The 13000-nt window shown below is 45.6% G+C and overlaps 1 protein-coding gene across 10 annotated transcripts in view; it reads right to left on the bottom strand.

The window, feature by feature from the left end:
* LOC140425573 (transcriptional-regulating factor 1) overlaps positions 1-13000 on the bottom strand; it is a 322969-nt gene that overhangs the window by 195030 nt on the left and 114939 nt on the right. For 8 of the 10 annotated variants that reach the window (XM_072510041.1, XM_072510032.1, XM_072510049.1 and 5 more), the window contains exon 2: positions 2473-2524. The exons of the other annotated variants lie outside the window; for them this stretch is intronic. The gene's annotated coding sequence lies outside the window, so the exon portion shown is untranslated. The remainder of the gene's footprint in view (positions 1-2472; positions 2525-13000) is intronic. 10 annotated transcript variants of the gene reach the window in all.

A 13000-nucleotide genomic window follows, 5' to 3' on the forward strand; every position in this document is an offset into this window, starting at 1 on the left:
ACACAGGGAGAACCTACAGTGTCCGCATAGTCAGTGACCCAAGCTGGGAATCGAACCTGGGACCCTGACGCTGTGAAGCAACAATGTTAACCAATATGCTACCGTGCTGCCCACGGTAGTCTTTGGACCTCCATTTAACTCATCTGGGGCTCCAAATTTGCTGAATCCCATCCTCACCTCCATTTGTGACACACTGACCTCTAATAAACTGGGCAATCACTTTGCTGTGAACCGAATCTCCACTCTGATTAAATCCAGGAGATAGTGCAGGCAACTGAACTGGGTTAGCTATTCACCACCAGATCCGGCTAGATCACATATCATACCAGCAAGCCCTGCTCTAGTCAGCGAAAACTTATCACTACTCTAGGATCATCCGAGATATCCCGCAGCTTCTTTTCTCTGCTGTAGACAGTTGTCTTAAATGCTTTCCTCTCCATCCTTGCCTGCAACAAGTGCGAGGAGCTCGTGTACTTGCTCTGTCAGTAAAATTGAGACCATCTCTATCAGCTGCCTCTTTCATATCCCTCCGATCCCCCAGTACATCCAGCTAAAATTCCTCTACATCTGCCCCCTGCCTCAGCACTTCTCTCCCATCTCCCCTTAAGGTCGGTTCGAGAGTCAACTTGTCTGTAAGGTCCACCTCCTGCTCATCTGACCTGTTCCCACAAAACTACTGGTCATCCAAATTCTCCTCCTGGTCCCCATGTATTCTGATATTTTTAAACAGTTATATCCAGGAATTGTCCCTCGCGCCTTAAATCCACCGTCATCCACGCTCTCCTCCAAAACAAAATCACCCCATCTGCAACCTCCCTTTCCTCGCCCCAGACCACGAATGTGCAATGGCCTGCAAAATCTGTGCTCACCTTTTCTGGAAATCCATGTTTAAATCCCCAATCGTGGTAGCAAAAAGGCTCTCAAGTCATAAATGACATCTAATATTACTATGGTAAAGGTAAACTTACCTGTCTCATCCTTTTCAACCTATCTGCAACCTTTGACATCAAGTTGACCACACAATTCTCGTCCAATGCCTCTCCATTGTTGTCGAGTTGGGTGGGGCAGCTCTCACTTGATTCCATTCTAATCTGTCTAATTGTGTCCAGAGTATCACTTGCAATGGCTTCTCCTCTGGCTCCTACACCACTACCTCTGGTGTTCCCCCAAGGATGCATCCTTGATGCATTCCTAGTTCTCATCTGAAGGCTCAAGGAACAGCTCTTTGTCTCATCTGGATCTAGCCTCTGTTTTCTTCAGTCCACCTGTACTGCACCACTGGAATCATCATCTACTACTGAGCTTGGATAGATTCCTGTCCATTAATATGTTGCAATCAGTATCAGTCTCCCCAGTGGTTCAGGTTTCCAATCAAAGTTTAGTTTTCTTAGAAACTGTTTGGGCCCATCTGAAAGAATAAAAACTTTGAAACCACAGATTCCATCACAGTTTTCAAACCTACTCCAAACTCCATTCCCCAGCTCCAACTCTAAGTTTCCATTGGCAACAGCCCGACATTAAGCCAGAACGTTCGGAACCTTGGTTTCATACATGAACCAGAATGAGCTACCGACCTCATATTTCTTGCATCACAACGACCACCGATTCCTTTCTGTAACACTGCCCCTACCTCAGCTCGTCTGCTGCTGAAACTCCCATTCACGTCTTTTTTGAACCTATGGACTTGTCAATTCTAACTCAATCCTGGCTGGTCTCCACGTTTCACCCTCCATAAACTCTAGGTCATCCAAAAATCTGCACCGGCAACCAATCAAGCAAGGCGTTGATTTTAAAATTCTCACCTCGTTTTCAAATCCCTCTGTAACTTCACCTCACCCTCTCTCTGTAATCTCCACAACGGAGGTATCTGGGTTGAGTGTCTTTGGAACTCTCATCCTGAAAATTGGTGGAAGTAGAATCTTTGAATATTTTTAAGACAGAGGTGGATAGATTCTTGGTCACCGGGGATGGGGGGTGGGGGGGCAGTGATAGGCTAATCAGGGGTAGATGGGCTGTAGATCTGAGATTACCATCATAGCAGCCATGATCTTATTAAATGGCGGAGCAGGCTCGAGGGGCTGAATGACCAACTTCTGCTCCTGGTTCGTATGCATGTTCGTATCGGAGTTGATCCAATTCTGGGCCCACTTTCCCAATTTGAACGGTTCCACCACTGGTGGCTGTCCCTTTGCTGCCTCGACCCAAGCCCTGGAATTCCCCAACTACACCTCTCCACTTTGCTTTCCTCATTTAAGATGCTGCTTAAAACCAACCCCTTGACCAGGTTATTGGTCACCTGCCCATATTTCTCCTCATGCAACCTGCTGTCATATTTTATCTTAAAATGCTGTTGTGAAGCGGCTTAGGTCATTTTAGTTATGCTAAAGTTGCTGTATAGCTACAGGTTGTGTTAGTCAGTCAGCAACCTCTTTGTGCATCAAGATCATCTCAGGGTATAATTTTTCTACTCACGTATCAGGAGTCTGAGTCTGATAGGCTTGGTTCCAAAAGCAGTGCACCAAATCTAGGAGAACAAAAACAAAACTCACTAATACTGCAGAAAAATCATAAAATGGCAGCAATATGGCGCCTTGGTTAGCGCTGCTACTTCACGGCACCGAGGACCTGGGTTCCATCCTGGCCCCGGGTTACTGTCCGTGTGGAGTTTGTATATTCTCCCCATGTCTGCGCGGGTCTCATCCCCACAGCCCAAAGATGTGCAGGCTGGGGGAATTGGCCACGCTAAATTGCCCCTTAATTTAGAGTTGGCATGAGGATAAATCTCAAATCTAATCACTTTCACAGCAACCTTCAGTAGATGCAAGACAAATGAATTTGCCTTGGTCTATGACAGCCAACTCCATTTGATCACTCAAAGAGGGAACTTTAAATAGACACCTTATTAATGGTATTAAAAATACAAAGTATTTAAATCATGCTCCACATGCAACTTTTTTTTTTAAAACTTCACATTCCCCACCTTCAGTTCCCCAGGATCATCCAATTTCCAGTAACAACTAGGAAAAAATGTTTACTTCCCTGTTGTTTTTTTTAATCTAGTAGTTAGCCCAACTTGATAAAACAAACAGAACCAAATGGCCGCCTTGTGTGTGGGAACGTTACACCATTTTAAATGGTGGAAGTCTCAGTCACAACAGAAAATCTGAAAAATGCACAGCGGGCGCATCGCAGTCCACAAGCTGAGAATTTTGTTTTTTTTCCTGACAAAACCAACAGAGCAGGATGGAACTCATCCTATTTAAAAACATTGATTTGCTCCGTTGTGCGTTTATACCATTTGTGGATCATGGATACCTTTGTGGGAATTGCTCAGTTGTGTTCTTCACAAAATCTCAGAATTGGAAATTAGCATGAGCCCTGCACCAAGATCCAAACCAAAATTCATGATGGTATTTGGTTTGTTGGGCGGAGAGCCTAACCTCATGAAACAAAAAGACCTGCTGAGCATTTCCAGCATTTTCTGCTATTCATTTCAGATTCACAGCATGCATTGCATTTTGTTTTGTCTCAAAATATGCGCTGAGTTCAACGTACAGATCAGCATAAAACTTTGCTGTCATCTTGCATCCCTTTTCATTACAGACGATGTCTCTTATGAGCCACCGTACTGGGATGTCTATAAATGTGTCAGTAAGATGGCACAGCCGCTGGGTGAATAAAAACAAAATGTAACTAAGTTTGCATAATTTGACTTTAGAATCTGCAAAACTGAATCAAGCCTCAGAAATAGGTCACAAGGCTTCGCTTGATATGGAAAGGAAATCCAGTAAAACAAAATCTACCTGTGGATTGAATGACCTGAAAGCAAGAAAACTGGAAGTGACTTTTGCCACTGAAGTTGATAAACATTTAAAATTATGTTTTACACCTACCCATCTTATAGTCCATTTATAAACAAACGCTGGTTTAAAAAGTCAGATTGCATTGCAGTGATGGGCCCTTTTAAAATTGCATCCGGTAACTGAAACTGGCATAACAGTTCAGATGTATGAAAGGCTGAACGTATAAAAGTTAAGAAAACAATGCATTATTTGTTCAGTGCTGCAAATGAATTTTATCCCGAGGTCCTGGAGTGGGGCTTGACCTGCAACCTTATAGCCGAGGCAAGAGTATGAACAATCCAGGCAAGCTGGCATTCCACATAAATAAATGATCTTTTCTTCACCCAAAACACCCTCCTTTTAGTTTACAAGTGGATTATGCAACCTTGAATATTTATAAGAAACACTTCAGTGACATAATACTACTGTTGCAACAACCGGTTTGGAATTCAGTAATGTCTTCACTCTGGGCAAGGATACAGAATGCACAGCATGAAAACAGTGAGCATGGCGGCATGGTGGTTAACACTGCTGCCTCACAGCATCAGGGGCCCAGGTTCAATTCCGGCCTCGGGTGACTGTGGAGTTTGTACTTTCTCCCCGTGTCTGCACGAGTTTCCTCCTGGTGCTCCAGTTTCCTCCCACAGTCCAAAAATGTGTAGGGTAAGTGGGGTTTATGGGGTATTGGGGATCGGGCGGAGGAGTGGGCCTAGGCAAGGTGCTCTTTCAGAGGGTCAGTGCAGACTCGATGGGCTGAATGGCCTTCTTTTGCACTGGAGATATTCTATCATTCTATGAACTGGACTTAAACCCCCGAGCAAAAAAAAGACCGGAATAGGATTTTGATAAACTAAATAGCAAATAACAACTCCTCTGGCTAGATTCAACTGAGCTATCAACTCAACATAATCACAGAAGGAGACGGTTAGAAGAAATCTCTGCGCACATAGTCAATGGAGCATGGAGAATGCTTCGCCACGAGCAATAGTTGAAAAGCATCCCTTTAGCGTACATTTGCCAATTTAGCGGAAAATTTGGATCAATTTTGCATTGTCGTCGTCTGCTCAAAGGGGAGTAATTTTGAGACTCCTCAAGCTTATTTTGCAATGCACCATTACTGCCAACAAATAGAAACAACTTTCATTCCATTAGTCTGGGCCAGATTTAACACTGGACCTAAAAAGTAAAAGATCCTCGCCCTTGTGAGGTGTGCCCTACTACTGACTGAAGATGCAAAAGCATATTTTGGTATTCTTCAAGGCAGAATGCATTGGTACACAACTTGATTCCCCCAAAAAAGTAATTCATTGCTGACAGCAATTCTATCAATCGTTATGCCAGAGAGAAATATCAGAAATCTTCTTGGACACGGTCTCACTGTGACTGGCGAGTTTCACTGGCAAAATCCTCAACTGCAGATGATGCTGGAAGAAAATTAATGTCATGCTCACAGTACCATGCAGATCGCTAATCTGATGTAGGTAAATTCCAACTACAATTAATTTACATAATCCAATACAGGCATTCCTGGACACATTATTTTTATTGCAAAGTTTTAAAATAAAAGTTTCTTCTATCTAGGTTGCGCCGTTACTTTTGCTCGTCAGCCATAATTCTTCCTGGTGCTTGGTGCAAAGCAGATTGGATTACTATGCAATCACTATAAAGTACAAAGCAATCAATAACACATTTCACGAGCAAGGCTAGTTTTGCACTCAAAACTCGATATATACATGAATTCGAACAACGGATTTTTTGAAAAATCAAGTCAATTTGTTTCGTCAAAAGGTTGATTTGATCTTGAAAAGGGCAATTATTGAGAATCTTATATTGATAATTCAACAAGTTTGCAAAGGAAGCAAATAATTTTGCATTTGTATGGTGCCTTTCACAACCTCAGGACACCCCAAAGTGCTTCACAACCCAGTTGTAATGTAGGACAGCCAATTTTATTTCAGTAAGGTCCACAAATGATAATGCGATGACTCACTTTACTGATGCGCGGAGGTCGGAATAGTGGTCAGGGCACCAGGCACAATATATTCCTGCTACCCTTCAAAAATACTTTGCATCCACTGAGAGCAGACATGACTCCAGTGTAATGTTTCATCCAAAAGGCAGCGCCAGGGCTGCAACGCTGCTTCACAGCACTGCTTTAGTACTGCATTGATTTATTCCCTCTAAAAAACATTACACATGAAGTACATGTACATGACAAATATTTACTTGAAAATTACAGACATTTTAACTTATCATCATGCAGCATTTTCATTCTTTGGTGCCTCAGTACAATTGCAATACTTAGATATAGGATTATACCATCCATATCAGGCATGCAGCCTCAGGGCAAAACATTTCATATTGAAAATTACAGACTTCAACTTCTCTCTCCGCAACATTGGATTGGATTTTGCTTATCGTCACGTGTACCAAGGTACAGTGAAAAGTATTTTTCTGCGAGCAGCTCAACAGATCATTAAGTACATGAAAATAAAATAAAATACATAATAGGGCAACACAAGGTACACAATGAAACTACATAACACTGGCATTGGGTGAAGCATACAGAGATGTAGTGTTTTAAAAATATATATTTTTATTCTCCTCCATTTTCACATTTTCTCCCAAATTTACACCCAACAATGAACACTAATCAGTAACGAATGTAACGTCAAACCCATATCAAAAACAACGATCCTATCATCCCACCAAACCCCCAAACATTAGTCCGCATGTTAACATAAACAAATGACAAAAAGGAATCAGGAATCACCCATAGTCACCATTAACACATACAGTCTCCCCCCCCCTCCCCTCCAACCCCCAACTCTTCCAATCCCCCTCCTCTCTAATGTTCAATATAATCCCATTCTCGAAAGTGCAGAACGAATAACGCCCACAAATTGTAAAACCCCTCCATCTTTCCCTTCATTTCAAATTTGACCTTCTCAAGAGTCAAGAATTCCAACAGGTCCCCCCGCCATGCCAGCACACAGGGTGGAGAGGTTGATCTCCACCCAAACAGGATCTGCCTTCAGGAGGAGAAGGATGCAACATCTGCCTCCGCACCAGTTTCCAACCCCGGCTGGTCCGACATCCCGAAATGGCCTCCCGAGGGCCCGGGTCCAGTTTTACATGCACCACTATAGATATTACCCTAAACACTTCCTTCCAGTAATCCTCCAGCTTTGGACAGGACCAAAACACATGAACGTGATTTGCGGGCCCCCTTCCGTAACGTTCACACACATCTTCTACCCCCTCAAAGAGCCGGCTCATCCTCGCCCTTGTGAGGTGTACTCTATATACCACCTTCAGATGTATCAGCCCCAACCTCGAACACGAGGTGGAGGCATTCACCCTCTGGAGCACCTCACACCTGAACCCCTCCTCCATACCCTCTCCCAACTCTTCCTCCCACTTTGCCTTGATCCCTCCCAGCGGCACCTTCTCCTCTTCCAAAATAGCCCCGTAAACCGCCTACACCACCCCCTTCTCCAGTCCCCCTGTCGTCAGCACCTCCTCCAGCAACAGGGATGAAGTGTTCATCAGGAGAGTCCATAAGAGAGTCGCTTAAGAGTCTGGTAACAGTGGGGAAGAAGCTGTTTTTGAGTCTGTTTGCGCATCTCCTACCCTTTAGAAAAAGTTGGAAGAGTGAGTAAGCCGGGTGGGAGGGGTTTTTGATTATGCTGCCCGCTTTACCCAGATGGAGTCAATGGATGGGAGGCAGGTTCGTGTGATGGACTGGGCTGTGGTCACGACTCTCTGAAGTTTCTTGCTGTCTTGGGCCAAGCAGTTTCCATACCAGGCTGTGATGCAGCCAGATAGGCGGCCTTCTATGGTGCATCTGTATGTTCCATTCTGAGCCACCTTGTCATCAATTTCAATACTCTTGATATCCACAATGTATATTCCTCGTCAAGCATATAACCCGAGGGGGTTCACCATTGTTTCTAGCCCCTGGCCCCTGTACTATAGCTGAAAAGCTCATACAATGACCTTTTCCTATTGCACCTTTGCAGCAGTCTACATCCCTCAGCACATCATAGTTCTGGACCTCGAAGTGTACCAGTCTGCAACACTGAGGACAACTCGTTGCACACAAGACAAGAAAGCTTTGGGCAGACCAGATAGCATCTTTCATCAAGTTGATGGTTCTCCAGCTGCAGTTGACGGTTGTCTCAGAACAGCCCACCAAGCACAGCCATGTCACAGAGCTGCTCAGGACGAACCGTGACACAACCACTGCAACCCGCTCCAGACCTTTGCAGGGGCACATTCCAGAAGGAGATGGACAATGGTCTCTTGCCCACCACAGCCACCTCAAGGGCTGAGGAGGTGAGACTAGTGGAGGAAGGATCTAACTAGGAGGATCTCACCATAAGCCAAGCTACGTCTTGGTGCTTCTTTGTAAGTTCTAGCGATGAGGCATTCCACTAAGTGACTGCGACAGTCTGTTCAGGACCCCATCCAACAAGATCTATCATCTCCTTTTCCCACAGGGACTCAAGGACAATATGTGTAGAGCCTGAAGGACTTATAGTCAAAAGTGTTTATCTGCATAAACATTTCCATGAGGGATAGGTGGTAGAACACAGTTCAGCTGCTTGGAACGTTCCACAGCTACGTGGCCAGACTCATCATTCACACCATGGGGGCCAGCTAGAACTTTAGCTGTAGCAACACTTGGTGTTTTGCATACCTAGGGACCACACATGGCTTGATACAGCCACATAGGAAAGGTGGTCATCAGGTTGAGGGTTATGTTGGAAACCCTAACCCCGCCCCCCCATCTCGAGGTTTGTATGTGATTTCTCTGCAGACAGTGTCCATTTCTGACCTCCAGATAAAGTGGAAAATGGGTCAGTTTGGTACTCAAATGCCAGTCACGCTTATGTGATCAGGCCTACTCGCTAAAGCAATATTTGACACCAAATAAAATTTAAGCCTTTGGCCAAAATCTTCCATCCTTATTCGTGGCCAGCATTTTCTAGTTCACTGACAGTGAATGGAATTTTGGCTGGAATGCCAAATTTCTCATTCTCGCTCACAACAGGTTCCGCCATGGACAAGATCGGAGAATCCCACCCATAAGTGCGTAAAAGCACCTCCCTTTGTGGGCCTGAGTCACATTTGACTGTAGTCTCAGCTGCGATGTTCTCACATATCAATAATCATTCTGCCGGTACATTGATAAAAAAATAGCTATTTAAAGAACAGGCACCTTTGGAACTGGTGAAGGCGAAAAAAATTGGACTGGAAAGCAAAGAATTTGAAAAACTACATTTTGGAGAAGATATATCAATGATCTTACCAGCATTCAATAAATCTGATCGCAAAGCATTTTACGACGTACTGTGCAACCCATTCCTCAACAACACTTACAAAGTCCCAAATCTTGCTTCAACATGCACTAGATTCAATGAGCAAATTCAAACAAAATGCCTATCGTGCCGTGTTACTTGGATAATCTTTTAGAATTGCCATTATTCGAGTGGCAATCCAACTTGGGGAAATGGGCAGAGGGGAGAAATCAGTGTTTTTATTTCCAAATGAGACAAAAAGACAAACGTACATCAATTAGTTCCAGTTTTTTTCAGAATGGTATGCGAATGCACTGTGCACTTGTGACAGTTCCAACAACAACAACAACTAAAATGTTGCAACTGTGTCCATCCCTCTTTCAACTGAACCAATTTTTTTTCTTTTTCTTTTAGAAAATATTTTATTGAGGCATTTGTAATTTTCACAGTTTAACACATTAACATCTCTTAAACACCCGCACGGGCCGACACACACAAAGAAAGAAAAAACAACCTACTCTATTCCCTGGCTACCCGTAAACTATATTCTCAGTCGAGTTGTAACGTTGCCATGCCTCCTGGTTTCCTCCTCCTCCCGCTCCCCACCCCCCCTCCCCCTTTCTGCTGACGTTCAGTTCTCCTTGAAGTAGTCTATGAAAGGCTGCCATCTCAGGGCAAAACCTTGAATTGATCCTCTCAAAGCGAATTTAATTTTCTCCAGACTGAGAAACCCTGCCATGTTGCTGACCCACACTCCTGACTTTGGAGGCGCCGAGTCCCTCCAGCCCAGCAAAATCCATCCCCGGGCCACCAGGGAGGAGAAGGCCAGAACATCGGCCTCCCTCCCCCACTTGGCCCCCGGATCCTCTGATATCCCAAATATTGCTAATTCTGGACTTGGAGTTACCCTTCTTTCCAGGACCTCTGACATAATGTCCGCGAATCCCTGCCAGAATCCCCTCAATTTCGGACAAGCCCAAAACATATGTACATGATTTGCCGGGCTTCTTCCACCTCCTCAAAGAACCTGCTCATCCTGGGTACCGTCATGTGGGCCCTGTGGAGCACCATGAACAGGATCAAGCTAAGTCTGGCAGACGACGAGGATGAATTGACTCTCTTCTGGGCTTTTTCCCACAGCTCGAATTCTATCTCCCACCCAGCTCCTCTTCACCTATCTGATGGGGGCCCTTCCCACTCCATCAGCTCTTTGTATATCTCAGAGACCCTCCCCTCTTCAACCTCTGTTTTTGACATCACATTATCTTATCCCTCAGGGGGAAGCGAGGGAAGCCAGGAACCTGCCTCCGGATAAAATCCTGTATCTCTAGGTACCGAAACCCGTTCCCACCTGGCAACTCAAACTCCTCCTCTAATGCCTCCAAGGTAGGGAAACCCTCCTGAATGAATAGGTCCCCAAATCTCTCAATCCCTGCCTGCCGCCATCCCCTGTAGCCCCCATCCAGCCCTTCCAGGGCAAACCGGTGATTGTTACAAATCGGTGACCACACTGATGCCCCCTCCAATCTCATGTGTTGCCTCCATTGCCCCCACACCCCAAGGGCTGCCACCACAACAGGGCTCGTAGAGTGCCGAGCCGGCAAAAAATGGCAGGGGTGCTGTCAGGATGCCGCTACTACTTGCTCCTATACTCTCCTCCACTACCTGACCATCGATATGTTGGCCACCCAGTAATAGTTAATAAAGCTCGGGAGGGCCAAGCTCCCCTCTCCATGACCCCGTTCCAGGAATACCTGCTTTACTCTCGGAGTTTTACCCGCCCACACAAGACCCGATATCGCCACGTTCATTTTCCTGAAAAAAGCCTTTGGGATAAAAATCGGAAGACATTGAAAAAAGAGCAGCTTCGGAAGGATCGTCATCTTTACCGCCTGGACCCTCCCAGCCAGCGTCAGCGGGAGCATGTCCCATCTGCGAAAATCCATTTTCATTTGATCCACTGCTTTGCCCAGATTTAACTTATGAAGCTGCCCCCAATCCTTCGTCACTTGAATCCTCAGATATCTAAAACTCCTCTCACCCACACTGAACGGCAACTCCTTCAGTCTCTTTTCCTGCCCCCGTGCGTGGATCACGAACATTGTGCTCTTTCCCATATTTAACTTGCAACCTAAATATCGTCCAAATTCTCCTAGTATCTACATGATTTTGGCCATCCCCCCCCACTGGGTCTGTGACATAGAGCAGCAAATCACCCGCATATAGAGAGACTCTGTGCTCCAGCGCCAGCCCCCTGCCAGGCATTTGATGATCTGAGGGCCATTGCCAAGGGATCTATGGCCAGGGCAAACAGTAATGGGGAGAGTGGACATCATTGTCTTGTCCCCCTGCAGAGATTAAAATACTCTGACCAGACTCGGTTGGTTCTTACATTTGCCACCGGAGCCTGATGTAATAGCCAGACCCAATCCACAAATCCCTGTCCGAACCCAAACCTACCCAAAATGTCCCACAGGTACTTCCACTCCACCCGATCAAAAGCCTTCTCCGTGTCCATACCTACTACCACCTCAACATCGCGCCCCTCCGCTGGCATCGTTATAACATTAAGAAGCTGTCTAATATTGGACGTCGGGTGCCTGCCCTTCATAAATCCCGTCTAATTTTCCCCGAATACCTCCGGGACACAATCCTCTATTCAAGTGGCCAAGATCTTTGCCAGCAATTTAGCATAAACATTCAGTAGGGAAATTGGCCTGTACGATCCACAGTTCTCTGGGTCCTTATCTCGCTTCAGGATGAGAGAAATTGATGCCTGTGATGAGCAGCCCCAATAGCCCAGAGAACTTTTTATAGGATTCCACAGGGAATCCATCAGGTCCCGGGCCTTACCCGATTGCATCGCCCCCAACCCATCTATCACCTCCTTGAGGCAAATTGGGCCCCCCAGGTCTTCCACCAGCTCCTCATCTATCTTCGGGAACTCTAGCCTCTCGAGGAATTGATTCATACCCTCCTCCCCGGCTGGGGGTTCCGACTCACATAACCAACTACAAAATCCACGGAACACGTCATTAACCGTCCCCGGGTCTATTACTACCTTCGCTCTCATATCCTTTATTTTCCCCATTTCTCTCGCCACTTCCTGCTTCCTCAGCTGATGTGCCATCATCCTGCTAGCTTTCTCCCCATATTCATATATTGCCCCTTTTGCCCTCCTCAGCTGTCCCGCCGCCTTACTTGTGGAAAGGAGCCCAAATTCCATTCGGAGTCTCTGACGCGCCCTCAGGGGCTCTTCATTCAGAGACTCTGCATACCTCCTGTCCACCTGTAAGATTTCTCCTACCAATCTGTCCAGCTCCGCCTGCTCAGTTTTCTCCCTATGGGCTTGAATCGAAATAAATTCCCCTCTGATAACTGCCTCCCACAGCACTCCTGCCACAGTCTCGCCCGTATCATTGTTTTTCACCCCCCCTAACCAGCCGGTGCAAGTCCAGGTCAGGGATTTTTCCCAGCACCTTCCTAACAAACGCGACATCATCCCAATTTGGGGCGTATATATTTACCAGCACCACTACCATTCCCTCCATCTTCCCACTGACCAGAATAAATCTACTCCCTGGGTCTGCCTTGATCCTCCCCACCTCAAATGCCACCCTCTTGTTAATCAGGATGGCCACCACCCTTGTTTTAAAGTCCAGTCCCGAATGAAACACCTGCCCGACCCAACCCTTCTTCAATCTGCAATTGCCTCTTAATGGAAAAAATTAATTGGGTACTCTTAAAAAAAAAAAAAAAAAAAAAAATTTTAAATACATACAAAGAATTTACACACACTGGCAACAGGTTTGATGAACAAAAGAATCACAAGTCCAGGTTATCATCACTGAAGCC

This window comes from Scyliorhinus torazame, chromosome 1 (genome assembly GCF_047496885.1).
Source record: "Scyliorhinus torazame isolate Kashiwa2021f chromosome 1, sScyTor2.1, whole genome shotgun sequence".
NCBI classification, from domain to species: Eukaryota; Metazoa; Chordata; class Chondrichthyes; order Carcharhiniformes; family Scyliorhinidae; genus Scyliorhinus; species Scyliorhinus torazame.